Source organism: Nycticebus coucang, chromosome 6, assembly GCF_027406575.1.
Source record: "Nycticebus coucang isolate mNycCou1 chromosome 6, mNycCou1.pri, whole genome shotgun sequence".
Classification (NCBI taxonomy): domain Eukaryota; kingdom Metazoa; phylum Chordata; class Mammalia; order Primates; family Lorisidae; genus Nycticebus; species Nycticebus coucang.
In genome coordinates this window covers 113,599,403-113,625,737 of record NC_069785.1, presented here as the reverse complement: position 1 = coordinate 113,625,737, position 26,335 = coordinate 113,599,403, and positions in this window count along the sequence as shown.

Here is a 26,335-nt window from a genome sequence, read left to right as displayed (position 1 = left end):
TAACAAACAGAATCCAGCAACACATCAAACAAATTATACATCATGACCAACTTGGTTTTATCCCAGGGTGTCAAGGCTGGTTCAATATACGTACATCTATAAATGTAATTCAGCACATAAACAAATTAAAAAACAAAGACCATATGATTCTCTCAATTGATGCAGAAAAAGCTTTTGATAATATCCAGCATCCCTTCATGATCAGAACACTCAAGAAAATTGGTCTAGAAGGGACTTTCCTTAAACTGATAGAGGCCATCTACAGCAAACCCACAGCCAATATCATATTGAATGGAGTTAAATTGGAATCATTTCCATTCAGATCAGGAACCAGACAAGGCTGCCCATTGTCTCCATTGCTTTTCAACATTGTAATGGAAGTTTTAGCCACCGCAATTAGGGAAGAAAAGGCGATCAAGGGTATCCATATAGGGTCAGAAGAGATCAAACTTTTGCTCTTTGCAGATTATATGATTGTGTATCTGGAAAACACTAGGGACTCTACTACAAAACTCCTAGAAGTGATCAAGGAATACAGCAGCGTCTCAGGTTACAAAATCAACATCCATAAATCGGTAGCCTTTATATACACCAACAACAGTCAAGTTGAGAAAGCAGTTAAGGACTCTATCCCATTCACAGTAGTGCCAAAGAAGATGAAATATTTGGGAATTTACCTAACAAAAGACGTGAAAGATCTGTGTAAAGAGAACTATGAAACTCTAAGAAAAGAAATAGCTGAAAATGTTAACAAATGGAAAAACATACCATGCTCATGGCTAGGAAGAATCAACATTGTTAAAATGTCCATACTACCCAAAGCAATATATAATTTCAACTCACTCCCTATTAAAGCTCCACTGTCATATTTTAAAGATCTTGAAAAAACATTACTTCGTTTTATATGGAATCAGAAAAAACCTCGAATAGCCAAGACATTACTCAGAAATAAAAACAAAACAGGAGGAATCACACTACCAGACCTCAGACTTTACTACAAATCGATAGTGATCAAAACAGCATGGTATTGGCACAAAAACAGAGAAGTAGATATCTGGAACAGAATAGAGAACCAAGAGATGAATCCAGCTACTTACTGCTATTTGATTTTTGACAAGCCAATTAAAAACATTCATTGGGGAAAAGATTCCCTATTTAACAAATGGTGCTGGGTGAACTGGCTGGCAACCTGCAGGAGACTGAAATTGGACCCACACTTTTCACCATTAACTAAGATAGACTCTCATTGGATCAAAGATTTAAACTTAAGACATGAAACTATAAAAATACTAGAGGAGAATGCAGGGAAAACCCTTGAAGAAATTGGTCTGGGTGAGTATTTCATGAGGAGAACCCCCCGGGCAATTGAAGCAGCTTCAAAAATACACTACTGGGACTTGATCAAATTAAAAAGCTTCTGCACAGCTAAGAACACAGTAAGCAGAGCAAGCAGACAGCCCTCAGAATGGGAGAAGATATTTGCAGGGTATATCTCTGACAAAGGTTTAATAACCAGAATCCACAGAGAACTCAAACGCATCAGCAAGAAAAAAACAAGGGATCCCATCGCAGGCTGGGCAAGGGATTTGAAGAGAAACTTCTCTGAAGAAGACAGGCGCATGGCCTTCAGACATATGAAAAAATGCTCATCATCTTTAATCATCAGAGAAATGCAAATCAGAACTACTTTGAGATATCATCTAACTCCAATAAGACTAGCCTATATCACAAAATCTCAAGACCAGAGATGTTGGCGTGGATGCGGAGAAAAGGGAACACTTCTGCACTGCTGGTGGGAATGCAAATTAATACATTCCTTTTGGAAAGATATATGGAGAACACTCAGAGATCTAAAAATAGATCTGCCATTCAATCCTGTAATTCCTCTGCTGGGCATATACCCAGAAGACCAAAAATCACAACATAACAAAGATATTTGTACCAGAATGTTTATTGCAGCCCAATTCATAATAGCTAAGTCATGGAAAAAGCCCAAGTGCCCATCGATCCACGAATGGATTAATAAATTGTGGTATATGTATACCATGGAATACTATGCAGCCTTAAAGAAAGATGGAGACTTTACCTCTTTCATGTTTACATGGATGGAGCTGGAACATATTCTTCTTAGTAAAGTATCTCAAGAATGGAAAAAAAAGTACCCAATGTACTCAGCCCTACTATGAAACTAATTTGGGGCTCTCACATGAAAGCTATAACCCAGTTACAACTTAACAATAGGGGGAAGTGGGAAAGGGAGGGGTGGGTAGAGGGAGGGGGATCGGTGGGATCACACCTGTGGTGCATCTTACAGGGGTATTTGCGAAACTTGGTAGATGTAGAATGTAAAGGTTTTGGCACAGTAACTGAGATAACGCTGGAAAGGCTATGTTAACCACTGTGATAAAAATGTGTCAAATGGTCTATGAAGCGAGTGTATGATGCCCCATGATCATATCAATGTATACAGTTATGATTTAATAAAAAAAATAATAAAATAAAATAAAATAAAAATTCAGAGTACAATTGTGTACTTTGAGGGATAAAATCACATTTCTTTTTAGTTGTATTCCAGATTCCCAAAATTATCTTCATATAGTTTTTTTAAAATAGACTATTAGCTTCTTCATTAAGAATACATGCAACTATAAGTGAATACTTAATAAGCATGATGAAAATACTATTTGCAAAAGCTCATTTGTGCAATATATTTTTATCATTTTGAAGTAGACAGAGATCATATTTCAAACAGGTTTCATAATACTAATGAGCATAATATTAATTGAAAAAGCTTTAAATAAATATAACAGATAAAATTTTTATTATAATACTTTATATATTATAGAAAATCAAAATGAAATCCAAGAGAAAATGAAAAACCAACTCAAGGAAACAATTCAGTAAATGAATGAAAAATTCAGTAAAGACATAGGCATATTTTTTAAAAACCAATAGAACTATAAATGAAAAATTCATTTAAGGAAACAAAAAATACAGTAGAAAATTTTAAGAACAGACTAAACCAGAAAGAATAAATAATCTCAGAACTTGAAGACAACTCTTTTGAATTAACTCATTAAAAAGAAAGAGAATTAAATAATGAACAAAGCCTACAAGAAATATAGGATTAACAAATGGTCAAATATAAGAATCATAGGCACCCCTGAGTGTGAAGGAAAAAAAAAAAAAAAAAAGGCCTGTAATCTGAGGTAATTGAGGATGTCTTGGTAGAAATTTAGACATCCAGGTACAAGAAGCTTCAATGAATACCTGGAAGATTCATTGGAAAGAATACAGTCATCAGAGACATACAGTCATCAGAGACATACAGTCATCAGAGGCCAAAGTTGATATGTGACAGAAACTTCTGTGAGCCATGAGGTGAAAATATCAACTAACTTACAAAGGAATATAGAGACCAGGAGGGATTGGGGCTCCATCTTCAGCCCTCCTAAACAGAGCAACTGCCAACCTAGAATTTTGTATCCTGAAGAAGTAATAGTTATATACAAAGGAGAAATAAAGACTTTTCCCCACAAGAAAATATTGAGGGAAATTTTTCAAGACCAGACCTGCCCTGTAGGAAATACTCAAAACTGAATGATACATACATCAGCATAATAAACTCCTACCAAAGTAAAACTACCTCAAAGCTAAAGCTTGGAGCACATATAAAACAATAGCACAAATAAAGCAATTAAGGTACTACTCAACAGGATGAACAGAACAGCATCCCACATATCACTTGTATCAGTCAACATGAACAGTCTGAATGCCCCATTCAAGTGACATAGTTTGGATAAATGGATGAAAAAATACAACTCAAGAATCTTCTGTCTCCAAGATCTAACCCACAAGAACTCATATAGACTCAAAGTGAAAGAATAGAAAAGATATTCCATGCAAATGAAAACCAAAAGAAAGCAGGTGTAGCCATTCTTATACCAGATAAAATTGACTTTAAATAACAATAGTAAAGAAAGACAAAGATGGTCATTATATAAGGGTAAAAGGTACAATTCAACAAGAAGACATAACAATCCTAAATATTTATGTACCTAAGACAGAAGTGTCCAGATTCATAAAGTAAACCCTACTAGATCTAGACAAAGGCATCAACACCTCAGCAATTATGATTTGTCCTCCCCAGAGCAAATTTAGGCTTATCACAATAACTGGAAAGACTGCCTGAAAGAAATATTAAGACAACAGTTAAGAATGACTGAATTTACATTCTATAATGAAAACTTCATGGATTTTATATCATGGTAACTATACTAAATATCAAAATAATCAACAGATAAGATACAATGTTCTATGGTATAAAAGGGTTAGTTATCCTTTTTGTGACTTTTTATCGCCCTCTGTTTGGAATCACAAATTCCTATTAATTCAACTTTTTTAAAATAAAAATTCTAACTATTTCTCCCACTCTCACTGCTCTAGTCCAAATCATCATTACCTTGGCTGGGGCTACTGCAGTAGCCTATCAATAGTTTCTGCTCCCACTCAGCCCTGGTACTTCATCACAGTCCATGCCTCACACTGCAGGAAAAGTCATCTTTCAGAAACAAAATCCGGGTTGTATTTCCCCCTGTTAGTTGTTTCCCAATGCACTTGTAATGAAAAGGAAATATAGTTCAAAGAAGTCTCCTGTGTACCTCACCAATCTCATTTATTTTAATTATTTTCTTGCTCATATTTTCCAGTCACATTCACTTTCTTCCTTTAAGGAAATCTTAAACAAGATTTCCTGTTTCAATGTCTTTGAATTTTCTTTTCTCTCCAACTAGGAAATTTAAACCCTAGTTCTTCAATTTCTTGACACTTTACTCTGAAAGTTCTGCTCATTTATCATTGCCCCTTAAAGGTCTTCCACAACCACATCTTAAAGCTGTGACTCTACCCATAATCCCTCCCTACTTTCTGGAAACAGAAGCAAAAACAAAGATCATAGGATCATCTCAACAGATATAAAAAAAAAATTCAACAAAATCCAGCACCTTTCATAACAAAAATCTTCAAAAAACTAAACATAGAAGAAATACATCTCAAAATTATAAAATCCATGTATGAAAAACCCATGGCTAGCATCATACTGAATGGGAGAAAGTTGAAAGCATTCTCCCTAAGAACCATAACAAGAAGATAAGGGCACCTACTGTCACCACTTCTATTTAATGTAGTATTGGGAGTCAATATAATATAATATAATTTACAAAGAAAATAAAATACTTAGGAATATACCAAGGATGGTATAAAATACTTAGGAATATACCAAGGATATATATATACCAATATAACCAAGGATGTGAAAGATCTCTACCCAGAGAACTATGAAACACTAATGAAAGAAATCACAGATGGCACATACAAATAGTAAAACATCTCATGCTCATAGATTGCTAGAGTCAACATCATTAAAATGTCTGATTGCCCAATGTGATTTCCAGATTCAATGCAATACCCATCAAACTACCAATATCATATTTCATAAATCTTGAAAAAATAATTTTATGCTTTGTTTGGAAACAAAAAAGAGCTAAAAGAGCCAAAACAATTTTATGCAAAAAGAACAAAGCAAAATATAATGAAACATCACATTACCAGACTTTAAATTATAGACCACAAGGCTCTAGTAACCAAAGCAGCATGGTTTTGGTACAAAAAGAAAGACATAAACAAATGGAACAAAACAGAGAATCCAGATATAAAACCATCTACTCATAACCAACTGATCTTTACGAAGCAGACAAGAACATACACTGGAGAAAGAAAGCCCTGTTAAATTAATCGTGCTAAGAAAACTAGACAGCCACATACAGAAGAATGAAACTGAACCCCCATCTCTAATCATTTATAAAAATTAATTCAAGGTGGGTAAAAGACTTAATTGTAAGTGAAACTATAAAAATCATAGATGAACATGTGGGAAAATGTCTTTGTAGAGATTTGGCCCAGGCAAAAAACTTACGATTAAAACGCCAAAGACATGAGAGCAACAAAATAAACAAATAAAAATAGGACTTCAATTACAGATTTTTTCTTCTTTATACATTTGATTTATTGCATTTTCTAAAATTAACATGTACTTTTTATAATGAGAAATTAGTATTTTTTAAAAATCTCTAGAATAGTAAGGTGAATTCATTTACTTTTTTCTGTAAATTCCCCTAAATTTTCATAATAACCCACCCAATGGTCCAGAACTTAAGAAGCCTCCATTCTCCTAGTGTGCTCCAATTCACCAATTCATTCAAGATCCTGCTCAAATGTCACTTCATTGTGAAGTTTTCCCTAGATCATCCAGGAATAGATGTCCCCTCCCTTATTTCCCATAGCATCTCATAATGACTACTACTATAGCTCTTACCACACAATATTACACTAATTACTTTATATTTCCTATATCAGTCAAGATTATATCTTCATCATTGTATCCCCAGTACCTGGCATGGCACACGTATAGTACTGAGAATATTTAAAGACTCTGAGTTATTTTTGAATAAATGAATATGGAAGAAATTTCTCCATTTCCACAATAAACAAGAAAAAATCTAGAATTTGGCGACTGTAGCGTATAAAGGATCTTAGAAACTCTTCACCCCCGTTACTAGCTTTGGACTGGACATTTCTAAACATAGAAACTCACTTTCTGATTCTCCAAAGCCCTCCTGTAATATTTACTCTTTTTTTGAAAAAATGACATCCATTATCTGAGAGGCAGCTTTTATAACTCCCCAACATGGACAAAATATCTCTACTTACTTATATTCAAATATTCAAATGTATCTATCATGTGATATGATAAATATTGCAGTAGGTAAGAGGACACAGTAATTACCAGAAGCAGATGCAATGCCTGTTCCTGGTACTTAGGGTCTAGTGAGTGACACATGTAAACAAACAAATGAAAAATTGCACACAGGAATATATTTGAATGTTAGCAAGATTTCCAGTTAAGTAAACAATTTCAACAATTTAGGGAAGTACTGGAAGGCTGAAATTTAATGAATATAGGAATGATATGCTATCAATGTTTGCCTAAAAAGCAATGGGAAGCCACTGAATATTCTTTTTTTTAAATTTTATTTTATTATCAAATCATAGCTGTGTACATTAATGTGATCATGGGGCATCATACACTGGTTTTATAGACCATTTGACATATTTTCATCACACCGGTTAACATAGCCTTCCTGGCATTTTCTTAGTTACTGTGTTAAGACATTTATATTCTACATTTACTAAGTTTCACATGTACCCTTGTAAGATGCACCACAGGTGTAATCCCACCAATCACCCTCCCTCTGCACATCCTCCCCCCTCCTTCTCCTCCCTCTCCCCCTTTCTCATATCCTTAGGTTATAACTGGGTTATAGCTTTCACATGAAAGCCATAAATTAGTTTCATAGTAGGGCTGAGTACATTGGATACTTTTTCTTCCATTCTTGAGATACTTTACTAAGAAGAATATGTTCCAGCTCCATCCATATAAACATGACAGAGGTAAAGTCTCCATCTTTCTTTAAGGCTGCATAATATTCCATGAATTAGCAATTATGAATTGGGCTGCAATAAACATTCTGGAACAAATATTTTTTGTTATAATGTGATTTTTGGTCTTCTAGGAATATACCTAGTAGAGGAATTATAGAATTGAATGGTAGATATATTTTTAGATCTCTACGTGTTGTCCAAACATCTTTCCAAAAGGAATGTATTAATTTGCATTCCCACAAGCAGTGTAGAAGAGTTCCCTTTTCTCCACATACACGCCAACATCTCTGGTCTTGGGATTTTGGAATATGGGCTAATCTTACTAGAGTTACATGATATCTCAAAGTAGTTTTGATTTGCATTTCTCTGATGATTAAGGATGATGAGCATTTTTTCATGTCTGTAGACCACGCACCTGTCTTCTTCAGAGAAGTTTCTCTTCAAATTCCTTGCCCAGCCTGCGATGGGATCACTTGTTCTTTTTTTGCTTATACGTATGAGTTCTCTGGGGATTTTGGTTATTAAACCTTTGTCAGAGACATAACCTGCAAATATCTTCTCCCACTCTGAGGGCTGTTTGCTTGCTTTACTAACTGCGTTCTTGGCTGTGCAGAAGCTTTTTAGTTTGACTAGGTCCCACTAGTGTATTTCTGAAGCTACTTCAATGGGCCAGGGGGTCCTCCTCATAAAATATTTGCCCAGAATGATTTCTTCAAGAGTTTTCCCTGCACTCTCTTCTAATATTTTTATAGTCTTATGTCTTAAGTTTAAATCTCTAATCCAGTGAGAGTTTATCTTAGTTAATGGTGAAAGGTGTGGGTTGAGTTTCAGTCTTCCACAGGTCACCAGCCAGTTCATCCAGCACCATTTGTTAAATAGGGAATCGTTACACCACTGAATGTTTTTAATTGACTTGTCAAAAATCAAATAACGGTAAGTAGCTTCATTCATCTCTTGGTTCTCTATTCTGTTCCATACATCTACCTCTCTGTTTTTGTGTCGATACCATACTATTTTGATCACTATTGATTTATAGCATAGTCTGAGGTCCAGTAGCGTGATTCCTCCTGCTTTGTTTTTATTTCTGAGTAATGTCATGGCTATTCGAGGTTTTTTTCTGATTCCATATAAAATGAAGTATTATATTTTCAAGATCTTTAAAGTATGACAGTGGAGCTTTAATAGGAATTGCATTAAAATTGTATATTGCTTTGGGTAATATGGACATTTTAACAATGTTGATTCTTCCCAGCCATGAGCATGGTATGTTTTTCCATTTGTTAACATTTTCAGCTATTTCTTTCTCATAGTTTCATAGTTCTCTTTATAGAGATCTTTCACATCCTTTGTTAGATAAACTCCCAAATATTTCATCTTCTTTGGCACTACTCTGAGTGGAATAGAGTCCTTAACTATTTTTTCAGCTTGACTATTGTTGGTATATATAAACGCTACCAATTTATGAATGTTGATTTTGTAACCTGAGATGCTGCTGTATTTGTTGATCACTTCTAAGAGTTTTATAGTAGAATCCGGGTGTTTTCCAGATATACAATCATATCATGTGCGAAGAGCGAAAGTTTGATCTCTTCTGACCCTATATGGATACACTTGATTGCCTTTTCTTCCCTAATTGTGGTGGCTAAAACTTCCATTCAATGCTAAAGAGCAGTGGAGACAATGGGCAGCCTTCTCTGGTTCCTGATTTGAGTGGAAATAATTTCAATTTAACTCCATTCAATACGATATTGGCTGTGGGTTTGCTGTAGATGGCCTCTATCAGTTTAAGAAATGTCCCTTCTATACCAATTTTCTTAAGTGTTCTGATCATGAAGGATGCTGGATATTATCAAAAGCTTTCACTGCATCTATTAAGAGAATTATATGGTCTTTGTTTTTTAATTTGTTTATGTGCTGAATTATATTTATAGATTTATATATATTTAACCAGCCTTGAGACCCTGGGATAAAACTGTCTTGGTCATGATGTATAATTTGTTTGATGTGTTGCTGGATTCTGTTTGTTAGGATCTTGTTGAATATTTTTGCGTCAATATTCATTAGTGGTATTGGTCTATAATTTTCTTCTCCGGTTCAGTCTTTTCCTGGTTTGGGGATCAGGGTAATGTTTGCTTCATAGAACGTGTTGGGTAGTCTTCCTTCTTTTTCTATATATTAGAACAGATTGAGTAATATAGGTACTAGTTCCTCTTTAAAGATTTGGTAGAATTCTGACGTGAAGCCATCTGGTCCCAGGCTTTCATTTTTAGGGAAATTTTGTATGTTTGATGTTATTTCAGAACTTGATATAGGCCAATTCAACATTTCCACTTGATTCTGGCTAAGTCTTGGAAGGTGACATGCTTCCAAATATTGGTCAATTTCCTTCAGATTTTCATATTTCTAAGAATAAAGTTTCTTGTAATATTCATTAAGGATTTTTTGAATTTCTGATGAGTCTGTTATTATTTTGTCTTTGTCATTTCTTATTGATGAAATTAGAGATTTTACTCTTTTTTTCCTACTTAGGTTAGCCAAAGGTTTATCTATTTTACTGACCTTTTCAAAAATCAACTTTTAGGGAGAGACAAGATGGCGGACTGAAGCCAGCTTTCAACAGAGGCTCCCGTCCAGAAGGAGAGTTAAGAGAATTTAGTAAGTATCCTGGTGGTTTTGAGCTGCACCAAGAGAGAAGGTTGAAGAACGCACATCAACACCACTGAGGCAAGCTGTGATCACACGGATGCAAAAAAAAGGTACAAAATCCACCACCAAGTGGATGGGAGTCCCCCTCCCCCATGAGACCAGCTCAAGAGCCCCACAATTAAACAAATGGGCAGAAATTAAAGGCCCTACCACTACACTACACGGGAGAGACCTTCTAAAAACTAAACCTACCTCCCCTACTAGGGTGCCATGGCATTCTCCTGCCAGGCATAAAACTGTATAAAACTTTAAAAATCCTTTGCCGGCAACCCTGAATTCCCAACACTCCCCTCCCGCTCACTGAGCTCTGGAGGCCTGTCCCCCAGGAGTTCGGATTCTTGGGTGATTTCTCAAGGGGAGTGGACAGTCCCCGAGCTGCGCTGGTCAGCGCTGACTCTGAGGCACATGAGTGTGGAGAGGGCACGCGGCTAAGGGGGAGTCACACCTCGGTGGCACTTCCCTGTGGTGCAGTGCAGCAGCCCTCCCCGTGCATCAATACGGCCAGGCATAAAACTGAATGAAACTCTAGCTTCCCCCGACTCTCACTTGGGGTCTGGGGGCCTGTCCCTCAGGAGTTTGGATCCTTGGGTGATTTCTCAAAGGGAGTGCACAGTGCATGAGCCGCAACTGTTCAGCACTGACTCTGAGACACGCAAGTGAGGAGAGGGCACTCAGCTGAGGGAGAGTCATGCCTTGGCAGCACTTCCCTGTGGTGTGGTGCAGCAGCCCTCTCCAGGCAACAATACAGCCAGGCATAAAACTGAATAAAACTCTAGCTTCCCCCCCTCTCACTCAGGGGGCTTGGGACATGCCCCCCAGGAATCCGGATTCTTGGGAGATCTCTCGAGGGGTGTGGACACAGCATAAACTGGGGCCGCTCAGTGCTGACTCTGGGGCACGAGACAAAGGAGAAAAGGGTCAGCTGGGTGCTCACGACAGAGCAGCAGTTCCTGGAGGCAAATCAACAGCCGTTTTTTCTTTAACAGCAAAACGGCTCACTTCTGGATATTCTGAATCCACACCCCCTGTCTCCCTGGGCAACCAGAGGAGGCCACCAGTGAGCAAAGGATTTGCCTGACGCTGCTCACAAACCTGGGAAGCTTCCAGGGCAGGGCCGACTCACAGAGGTAATCGGACACAAACCTCCAGCAGCAAAGACGTTAGAACTCAGAACAGCTCGTCTTCTGTACGCGATTTTAGCAGAAACAGAGACAGAACCCCACAAAGTTGTCTTTTCTGTTCTGTTCTGTTAGCAACATCAACCAGGGATGGGGCTAAGCCTGAGTGAACACCTCCCTCCCACCACCTGCATCAAGCACTCAAAGATGTCAGGCCCCATCTCCTCCTGCTAGATAGCAGCAGATTGCAGGGGCCTGGCAGACTTCCTTGAAATTCAGGCAGGTGCAAACACCTGGAGTATCTGTTCACTGCAGGCAACTGGGTTAACCATCTTCAGAGATACCAGTGACTGGGTCCGAAGGAGGGGCAAAGTGGGGAAGGAGACATCAACCTTCCCAGACTGATCTATTTGCTAGGTGGCTCCTCCTGAATAAACGCAGCACTGGAGTAAGCCATATCACAGGAGTCACCAGACCCCTGTGATCCAGTACCCAGAGACCTCTTGAACTCTCCCACACGAGACAGGTGGTGATTGAGACAATCGATTTGGACTTTTGGAACTGAACTAATACACTGAGGACTTTTCAGGCAGTGCCCTGGGTATGCGGTTGTAGGAAGGTTTGATTTTCCTTTTCCAACTGGTGCCAGAGGTGGGCGGGGGGGTGACTTAACTGCTGGTTTTTCCACACAGCTGAGACTTCAAGCCAGAGTAAACGTTACAATAGGATCAAACAGAAACCAGCTGAAAACAAGAAAGAACCACTTCACCCGACCACACAAGACAGGGCCCCAGTTTCTCAGGCCACAACACTGTACGGGCCCTCAATAAAGCCCAAAGGAAAAAAATCAAAGGGAGTAAAATAACCATGGGGAGGAATCAGCGGTAAAACTCTGGTAACATGAATAACCAGAATAGATCACCCCCACCCCAAGAAAAGATACAGCAGATGTGATTGAAGATCCCATTCATAAACAACTGGCTGAGATGTCAGAAATCAAATTCAGAATTTGAATTGCAGACAAGATTAATTAAATGGAAACAGGAATTCGAGGAGAAATTCAAAAGATGTCTCAAGAATTTAACGAATTTAAAGACAAAACCACCAAAGACTTAGACACACTGAAGCAAGAATTTACAGCCCTCAAAGATATGAAAAATACAGTAGAATCACTCAGCAACAGAATGGAGCAAGCAGAAGAAAGGAGTTTTGACATTGAAGATAAACTCTTCGAATGCTTCCAATCTCTCAAAGAGGAAGCGAAATGGAGAGAAAAAAACAGATCACTCACTCAGAGAACTCTCAGATAATTCGAAGAACAGATATACGAATAATTGGGATTTCGGAGAATGATGAAGTGGCCTCCAAGGGCACAGAGGCCCTTCTGCATGAAATTATGGAAGAAAATTTTCCAGACATGCCTAGAGAATCTGAAATTCAGATAGCAGACAGCTTCAGAACCCCAGCAGGATTCAACCCCAATAAGTCATCCCCCAGACATATCATAATTAGCTTCACTAAAGTTAACATGAAAGAGAAGATTCTCAAAGCAGTCCGGTGAAAGAAAACTATTACGTACAAAGGAAAGAATATTAGAATTACTGCAGATCTCTCTGCTGAAACTTTTCAAGCCAGAAGAGGGTGGTCATCAACTTTTAATCTCCTAAAGCAAAATAACTTTCAACCCAGGATCTTGTATCCAGCTAAACTGAGTTTCATGTATAATGGAGAAATTAAATACTTCAATGACATACATATGTTGAAAAAATTTGCCATAAGTAAACCAGCTCTTCAGGATATTCTCAGACCTATCCTCCACAATGACCAACCCAATCCTATACCACAAAAGTAAACTCACTCAGAAACTTCGGATCAAACTCCAACTTCCACACTGGCGAAAGGATCGAAAATGTCCACTGTACCTTTGAAAAACTTGATACCCAAAATTCAACCAGACATATCAATACTCTCCATTAATGTGAATGGCTTAAACTGTCCTCTAAAGAGGCATAGGTTAGCTGACTGGATACAAAAACTCAAGCCAGATATTTGTTGCATACAAGAGTCACATCTTAACCTAACAGACAAATACAGACTCAGGGTGAAAGGAAATAATCCATAATTCAGGCAAATGGTAATCCATAATTCAGGCAAATGGTAATCAGAAAAAAGCAGGTGTTGCAATTTTATTTGCAGATACAATAGGCTTTAAACCATCAAAAGTAAGGAAGGACAAGAACGGTCACTTCATATTTGTTAAGGGTAATACTCAATATGATGAGATCTCAATTATTAATACCTATGCACCCAACCAGAATGCACCTCAATTTTTAAGAGAAACTCTAACACACATGAGCAACTTGACTTCCTCCAGCTCCATAATCATCAGAGATTTCAACACTCCTTTGGCAGTGTTGGATCAACCCTCCAGCAAGAAGCTGAGCGAAGAAACCTTAGATTTAAACCTAACCATCCAATATTTACATTTAGCAGACATCTATAGAACATTTCATCCAAAAAAAACAGAATACACATACTTCTCATCAGCCCATGGAACTTACTCCAAAATTGACCACATTTTAGGTCACAAGTCTAACCTCAGTAAATTTAAAAAATAGAAATTATTCCTTCCATCTTCTCGGACCACCATGGAATAAAACTTGAATTGAGTAACAACAGGAATCTGCATACTCATACAAAACCTTGGAAGTTAAATAACCTTATACTGAATGATAGCTGGGTCAGAGATGAGATTAAGAAAGAAATCACCAATTTTTTGGAACAAAATGACAATGACGACACAAACTATCAGAACCTATGGGACACCGCAAAGGCAGTCCTAAGAGCGAAATTAATAGCACTGCAATCTCTCCTCAAGAGAACAGAAAGAGAGGAAGTTAACAACTTAATGAGTCATCTCAAGCAATTGGAAAAGGAAGAACATTCCAATCCCAAACCCAGTAGAAGAAAAGAAATAACCAAAATTAGAGCAGAATTAAATGAAATTGAAAACAAAAGAATAATACAACAGATCAATAAATCAAAAAGCTGGTTTTTTGAAAAGGTCAATACAATAGATAAACCTGTGGCCAACCTAATCAGAAAAAAAGAGTAAAATCTCTAATATCATCAATCAGAAACAACAAAGACAAAATAACAACAGACTCCTCAGAAATCCAAAAAATCCTAAATGAGAATTACAAAAAACTTTATTCTCAGAAATATGAAAATCTGAAGGAAATTGACCAATACTTGGAAGCACGCCACCTTCCAAGACTTAGCCAGAATCAAGTGGAAATGTTGAACAGACCCATATCAAGTTCAGAAATAGCATCAACTATACAAAACCTCTCTAAAAAGAAAAGCCCGGGACCAGAAGTTTTCACGTTAGAATTCTAACAAACCTTTACAGAGGAACTAGTACCTATATTACTCAATCTGTTCCAATATATAGAAAAAGAAGGAAGACTACCAAACACGTTCTATGAAGCAAACATCACCCTGATCCCCAAACCAGGAAAAGACCCAACAAGAAAAGAAAATTATAGACCAATATCACTAATGAATATAGCAAAAATATTCAACAAGATCCTAACAAACAGAATCCAGCAACACATCAAACAAATTATACATCATGACCAAGTCGGTTTTATCCCAGAGTCTCAAGGCTGGTTCAATATACGTAAATCTATAAATGTAATTCAGCACATAAACAAATTAAAAATCAAAGACCATATGATTCTCTCAATTGATGCAGAAAAAGCTTTTGATAATATCCTGCATCCATTCATGATCAGAACACTTAATAAAATTGGTCTAGAAGGGACATTTCTTAAACTGATAGAGACCATCTACAGCAAACCCACAGCCAATATCATATTGAATGGAGTTAAATTGGAATCATTTCCACTGAGATCGGGAACCAGACAAGGCTGCCCATTGTCTCCATTGCTTTTCAACATTGTAATGGAAGTTTTAGCCACCACAATTAGGGAAGAAAAGGCGATCAAGGATATCCATATAGGGTCAGAAGAGATCAAACTTTCGCTCTTCGCAGATGATATGATTGTGTATCTGCAGAACGCTAGGGACTCTACTACAAAACTCCTAGAAGTGATCAAGGAATACAGCAGCCTCTCAGGTTACAAAATCAACCTTCATAAATCGGTAGCCTTTATATACACCAACAACAGTCAAGTTGAAAAAGCAGTTAAGGACTCTATCCCATTCACAGTAGTGCCAAAGAAGATGAAATATTTGGGAATTTACCTAACAAAAGACGTGAGAGATCTCTATAAAGAGAACTATGAAACTCTAAGAAAAGAAATAACTGAAATTGTTAACAAATGGAAAAACATACCATGCTCATGGCTGGGAAGAATCAACATTATCAAAATGTCCATACTACCCAAAGCAATAAATAATTTCAACGCACTCCCTATTAAAGCTCCACTGTCATATTTTAAGGATCTGGAAAAAACAATACTTCGTTTTATATGGAATCAGAAAAAAACCTCAAATAGCCAAGACATTACTCAGAAATAAAAACAAAACAGGAGGAATCACACTACCAGACCTCACACTTTACTACAAATCGATAGTGATCAAAACAGCATAGTATTGGCGCAAAAACACAGAAGTAGATATCTGGAACAGAATAGAGAACCAAGAGGTGAATCCAGGTACTTACTGCTATTTGATCTTTGACAAGCCAATTAAAAACATTCAGTGGGGAAAAGATTCCCTATTTAACAAATGGTGCTGGGTGAACTGGCTGGCAACCTGCAGAAGACTGAAATTGGACCCACACCTTTCACCATTCATTAAGATAGACTCTCATTGGATCAAAGATTTAAACTTAAGACATGAAACTATAAAAATACTAGAGGAGAGTTCAGGGAAAACTGTTGAAGAAATTGGTCTGGGCGAGTATTTTATGAGGAGAACCCCCCAGGCAATTGAAGCAGCTTCAAAAATACACTACTGGGACTTGATCAAACTAAAAAGCTTCTGCACAGCTAAGAACACAGTAGGTGAAGCAAACAAACAGCCCTCAGAATGGGAGAAGATATTTGCAGGGTATATCTCTGACAAAGGTTTAATAACCAGAATCCACAGAGAACCCAAATGCATCAGCAAGAAAAAAACAAGGGATCCCATCGCAGGCTGGGCAAGGGATTTGAAGAGAAACTTCTCTGAAGAAGACAGGCGCACGGCCTTCAGACATATGAAAAAATGCCCACCATCTTTAATCATCAGAGAAATGCAAATCAAAACTACTTTGAGATATCATCTAACTCCAGTGAGACCAGCCTATATCAAAATCTCAAGAGCAGAGATGTTGGCGTGGATGCGGAGAAAAGGGAACACTTCTGCACTGCTGGTGGGAATGCAAATTAATACATTCCTTTTGGAAAGATATATGGAGAACACTCAGAGATCCAAAAATAGATCTGCCATTCAATCCGGTAATTACTCTGATGGGCATATACCCAGAAGACCAAAAATCACATCATAACAAAGATATTTGTACCAGAATGTTTATTGCAGCCCAATTCATAATTGCTAAGTCATGGAAAAAGCCAAAGTGCCCATCGATCCACAAATGGATTAATAAATTGTGGTATATGTACACCATGGAATATTATGCAGCCTTAAAGAAAGATGGAGACTTTACCTCTTTCATGTTTACATGGATGGAGCTGGAACATATTCTTCTTAGTAAAGTATCTCAAGAATGGCAGAAAAAGTACCCAATGTACTCAGCCCTACTATGAAACTAATTTGGGGCTTTCACATGAAAGCTATAACCCAGTTACAACCTAAGAATAGGGGGAAGTGGGAAAGGGAGGGGAAGGAGGGGGGTTGTGTGTAGAGGGAGGGGGATCGGTGGGATCATACCTGTGGTGCATCTTACAGGGGTATTTGCGAAACTTGGTAAATGTAGAATGTAAATGTTTTGGCACAGTAACTGAGACAATGCCAGGAAGGCTATGTTAACCATTGTGATGAAAATGTGTCAAGTGGTCTATGAAGCGAGTGTATGATGCCCCATGATCATATCAATGTATTCAGTTATGATTTAATAAAAAAAAAAATCAACTTTTAGGGCGGAGCCTGTGGCTCAGTCGGTAATGCCCCAGCCCCATATACAGAGGGTGGCAGGTTCAAACCCGGCCCCAGATGAACTGCAACTGCAACCAAAACATAACTGGGCATTGTGGTGGGTGCCTGTAGTCCCACCTACTTGGGAGGCTGAGGCAAGAGAATCACTTAAGCCCAGGAGTTGGAGGTTGCTGTGAGCTGTGTGATGCCATGGCACTCTACCGAGGGCCATAAAGTGAGACTCTGTCTGTACAAAAAAAAAAAAAAATCAACTTTGTGGAGGGGAGACAAGATGGCAGACTGAAGCCAGCTTTCCAGAGAGGCTCCCCTCAAGAAGGAGAGTTAAGGAACAAAAATTTAGTAAGTAACCTGGTGGATTTGAGCTGCACCGAGAAGGTTGAAGAACGCACATCAACACCGCTGAGGCAAGCTGCGACCACAAGGATGCAAACAAAAGCAAAATGGCTCACTTCTGGATATTCTGAAGCCACACACCCTGTCTCCCTGGGCAACCAGAGGAGGCCACCAGTGAGTAAAGGATTTGCCTGACACTGCTCACAGTCCCGGGAAGCTTCCAGGGCAGGGCCGACTCAGAGAGGTAATCGGATACAAACCTCCAGCAGCAAAGATGTTTGAACTCAGAAAAGCCTGTCTTCTGCAGGCGATTTTAGCAGAAACAGAGACAGAATCATGCAAAGTTGTCTGTTCTGTTCTCTTCTGTTAGCAACATCAATCAGGGGCAGGGCTAAGCCTGAGTGAACACCTTCTCCCCCACCTGCACCCAAGGATGTCAGGCCTCACCTCCTCCTGCTAGATAGCGGCAGACTGCAGAGGCCTGGCAGATTTCCTTGTGTTTAAGGCACGTGCAAACACGTGGAGTATCTGTTCACTACAGGCAACTGGGTCAGCAATCTGCAGAGATACTAGTGACTGGGTCCTATGGAGGGGCAAAGTGGGAAAGGAGACATCAACCTTCCCAGACTGATCTATTTGCTAGGTGGCTCCTCCTGAATAAACGCAGCACTGGAGTAAGCCATATCAGAGTAGTCACCAGCCCCTGTGATCCAGTTCCCAGAGACCTCTTAAACTCTCTCACCCAAGACAGGTGCTGATTGAGACAATTGATTTGGACCTTTTGAACTGAACCAATAGACTGAGGACTTTTCAGGCAGTGCCCTGGGTGTGCAGTTGTAGGAAGGCTTGATTTTCCTTTTCCAATTGGTGCAGAGGTAGGCAGGTGGGGTGACTTAACTGCTGGTTTTTCCACACAGCTGAGACTTCAACCCAGAGTAAATGTTACACTAGGGTCGAACAGAAACCAGCTGTAAACAAGACAGAACCACTTCGTTCCACCACACAAGACAGGGCCCCAGTTTCTCAAGCCACAACACTGTATGGGCCCTCGATAAAGCCCCAGTGGAAAAATCAAAGGGAGTAAAATAACCATGGGGCGGAATCAGTGGAAAAACTCTGGTAACATGAATAACCAGATTAGATCAACCCCCCAAGAAAAGATACGGCAGATGTAATTGAAGATCCCATTCATAAACAACTGGCTGAGATGTCAGAAATCGAATTCAGAATTTGAATTGCAGAGAAGATTAATAAAATGGAATTAGGAATTCAAGGAGAAATTCAGAAGTTGTCTCAAAAATTTAACAAATTTAAAGACAAAACAACCAAAGACTTAGACACACTGAAGCAAGAATTTATAGCCCTCAAAAATATGAAAAATACAGTAGAATCCCTCAGCAACAGAATGGAGCAAGCAGAAGAAAGGATTTCTGACATGGAAGACAAAGCCTTTGAATGCTCCCAAATGCTCAAAGAGCAAGAGAAATGGAAAGCAGAAACAGATCATTCATTCAGAGAACTCTGGGATATTTCAAATACGACGAATATACGAATAATTTCTGAAAATGAAGAAGTGGCCTCAATGGGCACAGAGGAACTTCTGCATGAAATTATGAAAGAAAATTTTCGAGACATGCCTAGAGATTCTGAAATTCAGACAGCAGACAGCTTCAGAACCCCAGCACGATTCAACCCTGATAAGTCATCCCCCAGGCATATCATAATTAGCTTAAATAAAGTTAATATGAAGGAGAAGATTCTCAAAGCAGCCTGGCGAAAGAAAACCATTACATACAAAGGGAAGAATATTAGAATAACTGCAGATCTCTCTGCTGAAACTTTTCGAGCCAGAAGAGAGTGGTCATCGACTTTTAATCTCCTAAAGCAAAAAAACTTTCAACCCAGCATCTTGATCCAGTTAAACTGAGTTTCATTTATGGTGGAGAAATTAAATACTTTAATGACATTCATATGTTGAAGAAATTTGCCATAACCAAACCAGCTCTTCAGGATATTCTCAGACCTATCCTCCACAATGACCAACCAAATCCTATACCACAAAAGTAAACTCACTCAGAAACTTCGGATCAAACTCCAACTTCCACAATGGCAAAAAGATTAAAAATGTCCACTGGACCTTTGAAAAACGTGATACCCAAAATTCCACCAGAATTATCAATATTCTCCATTAATGTGAACAGCTTAAACTGTCCTCTAAAGAGGCATAGGTTAGCTGACTGGATACAAAAACTCAGGCCAGATATTTGTTGCATACAAGAGTCACATCTTAACTTAAAAGACAAATACAGACTCAGGGTGAAAGGGTGGTCATCCATATTTCAGGCAAATGATAATCAGAAAAAAGCAGGTGTTGCAATTTTATTTGCAGATTCAGTAGGCTTTAAACCACCAAAAGTAAGTAAGGACAAGAATGGTCACTTCATATTTGTTAAGGGCAAAACTCAATTTGATGAGATTTCAATTATTAATATCTATGCACCCAACCAGAATGCACCTCAATTTATAAGAGAAACTCTAACTGACATGAGCAACTTGAGGTCCACCAGCTCCATAAAAGTCAGAGACTTCAAAACTCCTTTGTCAGTGTTGGACCGATCCTCCGGCAAGAAGCTGAGTAAAGAAATTTTAGATTTAAACCTAACCATCCAATATTTAGATTTAGGGGCGGCAGCTATGGCTCAAAGGGATAAAGTGCTATTCCCATAGGCCTGAGGTGGTGGGTTCAACACAGACCCGGCCAAAAAATGCACACACAAAAAAAAAAAACAACCAATATTTAGATTTAGCAGACATCTACAGAACATTTAATCCCAACAAAACTGAATACACATACTTCTCAAGTCCCACGGAACTTACTCCAAAATTGACCACATCTTAGGTCACAAGTCTAACCTCAGTAAATTTAAAGAAATAAAAATTATTCCTTGCATCTTCTCGGACCACCATGGAATAAAACTTGAGATGAGTAATAACAGGAATCTGCATACTCATACAAAAACATGAAAGTTAAATAAACTTATGCTGAATGATAGCTGGATCAGAGACAAGATTAAGAAAGAAATTGCCAATTTTTTGGAACAAAACGACAATGAAGACACAAACTATCAGAACCTCTGGGACACCTCAAAGGCAATTCTAAGAGGGAAATTTATAGCACTGCAAGCCCTCCTCAAGAGAATGAAAAGAGAGGATGTTAACAACTTAATGGGACATCTCAAGCAACTGGAAAAGGAAGAACATTCCAAACATAAACTCAGTAGAAGAAAAGAAATAACCAAAATTAGAGCAGAATTAAATGAAATTGAAAACAAAAGAATAATACAACAGATCAATAAATCAAAAAGGTGGTTTTTTGAAAAGGTCAATACAATAGATAAACCTCTGGCCAACCGAATCAGAAAAAAAAGAGTAAAATCTCTAATCTCATCAGTCAGAACCAACAAAGATGAAATAACAACAGACTCCTCAGAAATCCAAAAAATCCTTAATGAATATTACAAGAAATTTTATTCTCAGAAATATGTAAATCTGAAGGAAATTGGCCGATACTTGGAAGCACGCCACCTTCCAAGACTTAGCCAGAATCAAGTGGAAATGTTGAACAGGCCCATATCAAGTTCAGAAATAGCATCAACTATACAAAACCTCCCTAAAAAGAAAAGCCCAGGACCAGAAGGTTTCACGTCAGAATTCTAACAAACCTTTACAGAGGAATTAGTACCTATATTACTCAACCTGTTCCAAAAGGTAGAAAAAGAAGGAAGACTACCCAACACGTTCTATGAAGCAAACATCACCCTGATCTCCAAACCAGGAAAAGACCCAACAAGAAAAGAAAATTATAGACCAATAGCACTAATGAATATAGATGCAAAAATATTCAACAAGATCCTAACAAACAGAATCCAGCAATACATCAAACAAATTATACATCATGACCAAGTCGGTTTTATCCCAGGGTCTCAAGGCTGGTTCAATATACGTAAATCTATAAATGTAATTCAGCACCTAAACAAATTAAAAAACAAAGACCATATGATTCTCTCAATCAATGCAGAGAAAGCTTTTGATAATATCCAGCATCCCCTCGTGATCAGAACACTTTAGAAAATTGGTATAGAAGGGACATTTCTTAAACTGATACAGACCATCTACAGCAAACCCACAGCCAATATCATATTGAATGGAGTTAAATTGGAATCATTTCCACTAAGATAAGGAACCAGACTGGGGTGCCCATTGTCTCCATTGCTTTTTAACATTGCAATGGAAGTTTTAGCCACCGCAATTAGGGAAGAAAAAGCGATCAAGGGTATCCATATAGGATCAGAAGAGATCAAACTTTCGCTCTTCGCAGATGATATGATTGTGTATCTGGAAAACACTAGGGACTCTACTATAAAACTCCAAGAAGTGATCAAGGAATACAGCAGCGTCTCAGATTACAAAATCAACCTTCATAAATCGGTAGCCTTTATATACACCAACAGTAGTCAAGTTGAAAAAGCAGTTACGGATTCTATCCCATTCACAGTAGTGCCAAAGAACATGACATATTTGGGAATTTACCTAACAAAAGACGTGAAAGATCTCTATAAAGAGAGCTATGAAACTCTAAGAAAAGAAATAGCTGAAAATGTTAACAAGTGGAAAAACATACCATGCCATTGGTTGGGAAGAATCAACATTGTTAAAATGTCTATACTACTCAAAGCAATATATACTTTCAACGCACACCCTATTAAAGCACCGCTGTCATACTTTATAGATCTTGAAAAAACAATACTTCCTTTTATATGAAATCAGAAAAAACCTTGAATAGCCAAGACATTACTCAGAAATAAAAACAAAACAGGAGGAATCATGCTACCAGACCTCAGACTTTACTACAAATCAATAGTGATGAAAACAGCATGGCATTGGCACAAAAACAGAGATGCAGATATCTGGAACAGAATAGAGAACCAAGAGGTGAATCCAGATACTTACTGCCATTTGATCTTTGACAAGCCAATTAAAAACATTCAGTGGGGGAGGAGGCGGAGGAAGATCGCGGCCTTGTAACAGCTTCCTTGCACCTGGGCACCGAGAGTCTGGGGAGATAGGACTCCAGGCATCCCTGGCTGGTAGGATCTGCCTATCATCACCCCTGTGAGGATACAGGGAGTCAGTGAGAGACTTCTGTACCCCAAGAGGACAACTAAAACAGTGGAAAAATGACAAGTGGTCGCGTGTCTTCAATCCATCTAAACCCGCCCGCAACTGTAAGTTCAGTAGCAGCGAGACTGCAAACCAGAGAGGCCTTACCTGTGAACTGTTTTGGTGTCTTTGGACTTGGCACTCAGTTGAACTGCCTTGGGGAGAGCCTGAGCGGGAGTGCAGAGAACTTTGGCTGTTGTCTGGGACCCCAGTCTGAGCCGCTGAGACAAACAAAGCTAATAGCGTTTGGCTGTGGGTCACAGGGAGCCATTGTGAGCGATCTGCCCCAGCAGGATCCGCCCTCAGGGTCACAGAGCTAGAATTGGGTGGGAGCTGGTAACCCAGCGACCAAGTAGCCTAAGGGTGAGGTCTGAGCTGCCTTGCAGCCCTAACCCTCAGGGGCAGAGTGAGACCGACTTTGGCACAATGGGTAAGTGGATAGCCACTTCAGCAGTGATTCCAGTGACAAGCACTTTCCTGGGAAAGCTTCTGCTCAGCAAGTTTACAAGTTCAAAGTGCCTTTTAAGTGGGCTGAAGAGAGATTTAGGGTGTCTACCTGCTGCAGTTTGAGAAATCAGCAACCTCCAGTCATATCAGAACTGTGATTAACATCTCATACCCAGAAGACCACGTGTTGCCCAGGCAATATTCAATAACATATGCATACTGCTTTGTTTTTGGTTGTGTTTTTTTTTTGGGGGGGGGGTTGGTTGGGTTTTTTTTTTGTTTATTTTGATGTTGTCGATGTTGTTTTGTTTTTTAATTTCAACCTTTTCCATACAGATCTTTTATCTTGCTCAATTTTTCTAGTTTAGTTATAATTTCCCATTGCTGCCTTTTTCAATAACTAGAGCTTCATTTTTGCTAGTGTTTCAAACACTGTTATTTGGTTTTTCACCCAATTTTATCCCATAAAGTTTTCTGTTTGCTTGTTTTGGTTTGATTTATAGTATTTTTGTCTTTCCCCTCTACTTGGTGGAGGTGGAGTACTGTGTCTGATCAGTTTAGCAAAGAGCAGCTGACCTCAAGGGAACCACCGAACTGTGCAAACATAGAAGGTGGGTTTTTTTAAAGGTTGTGTCAAAGTACCCTACCGTACACCTATATTGCTCTGGCTCCCTCTTTCTGTGCCTCTCTTCTTTTTGTCAATATTCATTTTACCAACTCCCTCTCCTTTCTCTATTTGTCTTTTTTTTTCTTATCACTTGGTCCTCCTTCCTTTCATCCCTTTTTTTGCTCTTCAACTTTCTCACCCTTCTGGTCCTGTAACCCTTAGTCCACAGGCATGAGAACTTAAAGAGCAAGAGGAAGTGTAAGGAAAATTAGTGCAAGGAAACAGATAAAAGAAATCACCCATGAGGAAAAATCAGCAGAAAACTCCAGGCAACATGAAGAACCAGTCCAGAACAACCCCGCCAAGGGACCATGAAGTAGCTACTGCAGAAGAGTCCACCTATAAAGAAATGTTAGGAATAACAGAAAGGGAATTTAGAATACACATGTTGAAAACAATGAAAGAAATGATGGAAACAATGAAGGAAACTGCTAATAAAGTGGAAAATAACCAAAAGGAAATCCAAAAACAGAATCAAATAAGAGATGAACTATATAAAGAATATAAAAAGGATATAGCAGAGCTAAAGGAACTGAAACAGTCAATTAGGGAACTTAAACATGCAATGGAAAGTATCAGCAACAGGTTAGACCATGCAGAAGAAAGAATTTCAGAGGTAGAAGACAAAGTTCTAGAGATAACTCGGATAGTAAAAGAGGCAGAAAAGAAGAGAGAGAAAGCAGAACGTTCACTGTCAGAATTATGGGACTTTATGAAGCGTTCCAACATACGAGTTATAGGAATTCCAGAAGGGGAAGAAGAATGCCCCAGAGGAATGGAAGCCATATTAGAGAATATTATAAAATAAATTTCCCAAATATCACCAAAGATTCTGACACACTGCTTTCAGAGGGCTATTGGAACCCAGGCCACCTGAACTCTAACGGAGCTTCTCCAAGACACATTGTGATGAACCTGTCCAAAGTTAAGACAAAAGAAAAGATTCTGCAAGCTGCCAGGAGTAAGCGCCAGTTGTCCTACAGGGGCAAATCCATCAGAGTGACCGTAGACTTCTCTAATGAAACTTTCCAAGCAAGAAGACAATGGCCATCTACCTTAATCTACTTAAACAGAACAATTTCCAGCCCAGAATTCTGTACCCTGTAAGCTAAGCTTCGAAATTGACGGAGAAATCAAATCATTTACGGATATACAAACATTGAGGAAATTTGCCACAACAAGACTAGCTCTACAGTAAATACTTCAACCTGTTCTGCACACTGACCACCACAATTGATCAGCAGCAAAGTAAGAACTTAGAAATTAAAGGACAGAATCTAACCTCCACACTGATGCAAAAGATAAAACTAAGCAATGGACTCTCACCAAATAAGATGAATAGAATACTACCACAATTATCAATTATCTCAATAAATGTTAATGGCTTGAATTCCCCACTGAAGAGACATAGATTGGCTGACTGGATTAAAAAACAAGCCATCCATTTGCTGTCTTCAAGAAACACACCTGGCTTCAAAAGACAAATTAAAGCTCCGAGTCAAGGGTTGGAAGACAATTTTTCAGGCAAATGGAATTCAGAAGAAAAGAGGAGTTGGAATGTTATTTTCAGATACATGTGGATTTAAAGCAACTAAAGTCAAAAAAGACAAAGATGGTCACTTTATATTGGTCAAGGGAAAAATACAACAAGAAGACATTTCAATTCTAAATATTTATGCACCCAATTTAAATGCTCCCAGATTCTTAAAACAGACCTTACTCAGTCTAAGCAATATATCTGATAATACCATAATAACAGGGGACTTTAACACTCCTCTTACAGAGCTGGACACATCCTCTAAACAGAAATTAAACAAAGATGTAAGAGATTTAAATGAGACCCTAGAGCAACTGTGCTTGATAGATGCATGCAGAACACTCCACCCCAAAGATAAAGAACGTAGATTCTTCTCATCACCCCATGGACCATTCTCCAAAATTGATCATATCCTGGGACACAAAACAAATATCAACAGAATCAAAAGAATTGAAATTTTACCTTGTATCTTCTCAGACCATAAGGCACTAAAGGCGGAACTCAACTCTAACAAAAATGCTCAACCCCACACAAAGGCATGGAAATTAAACAATCTTCCGTTCAATAACAGATGGGTGAAGGAAGAAATAAAACAGGAAATCATTAACTTCCTTGAGCATAACAACAATGAAGACACAAGCTACCAAAACCTGTGGAATACTGCAAAAGCAGTTTTGAGAG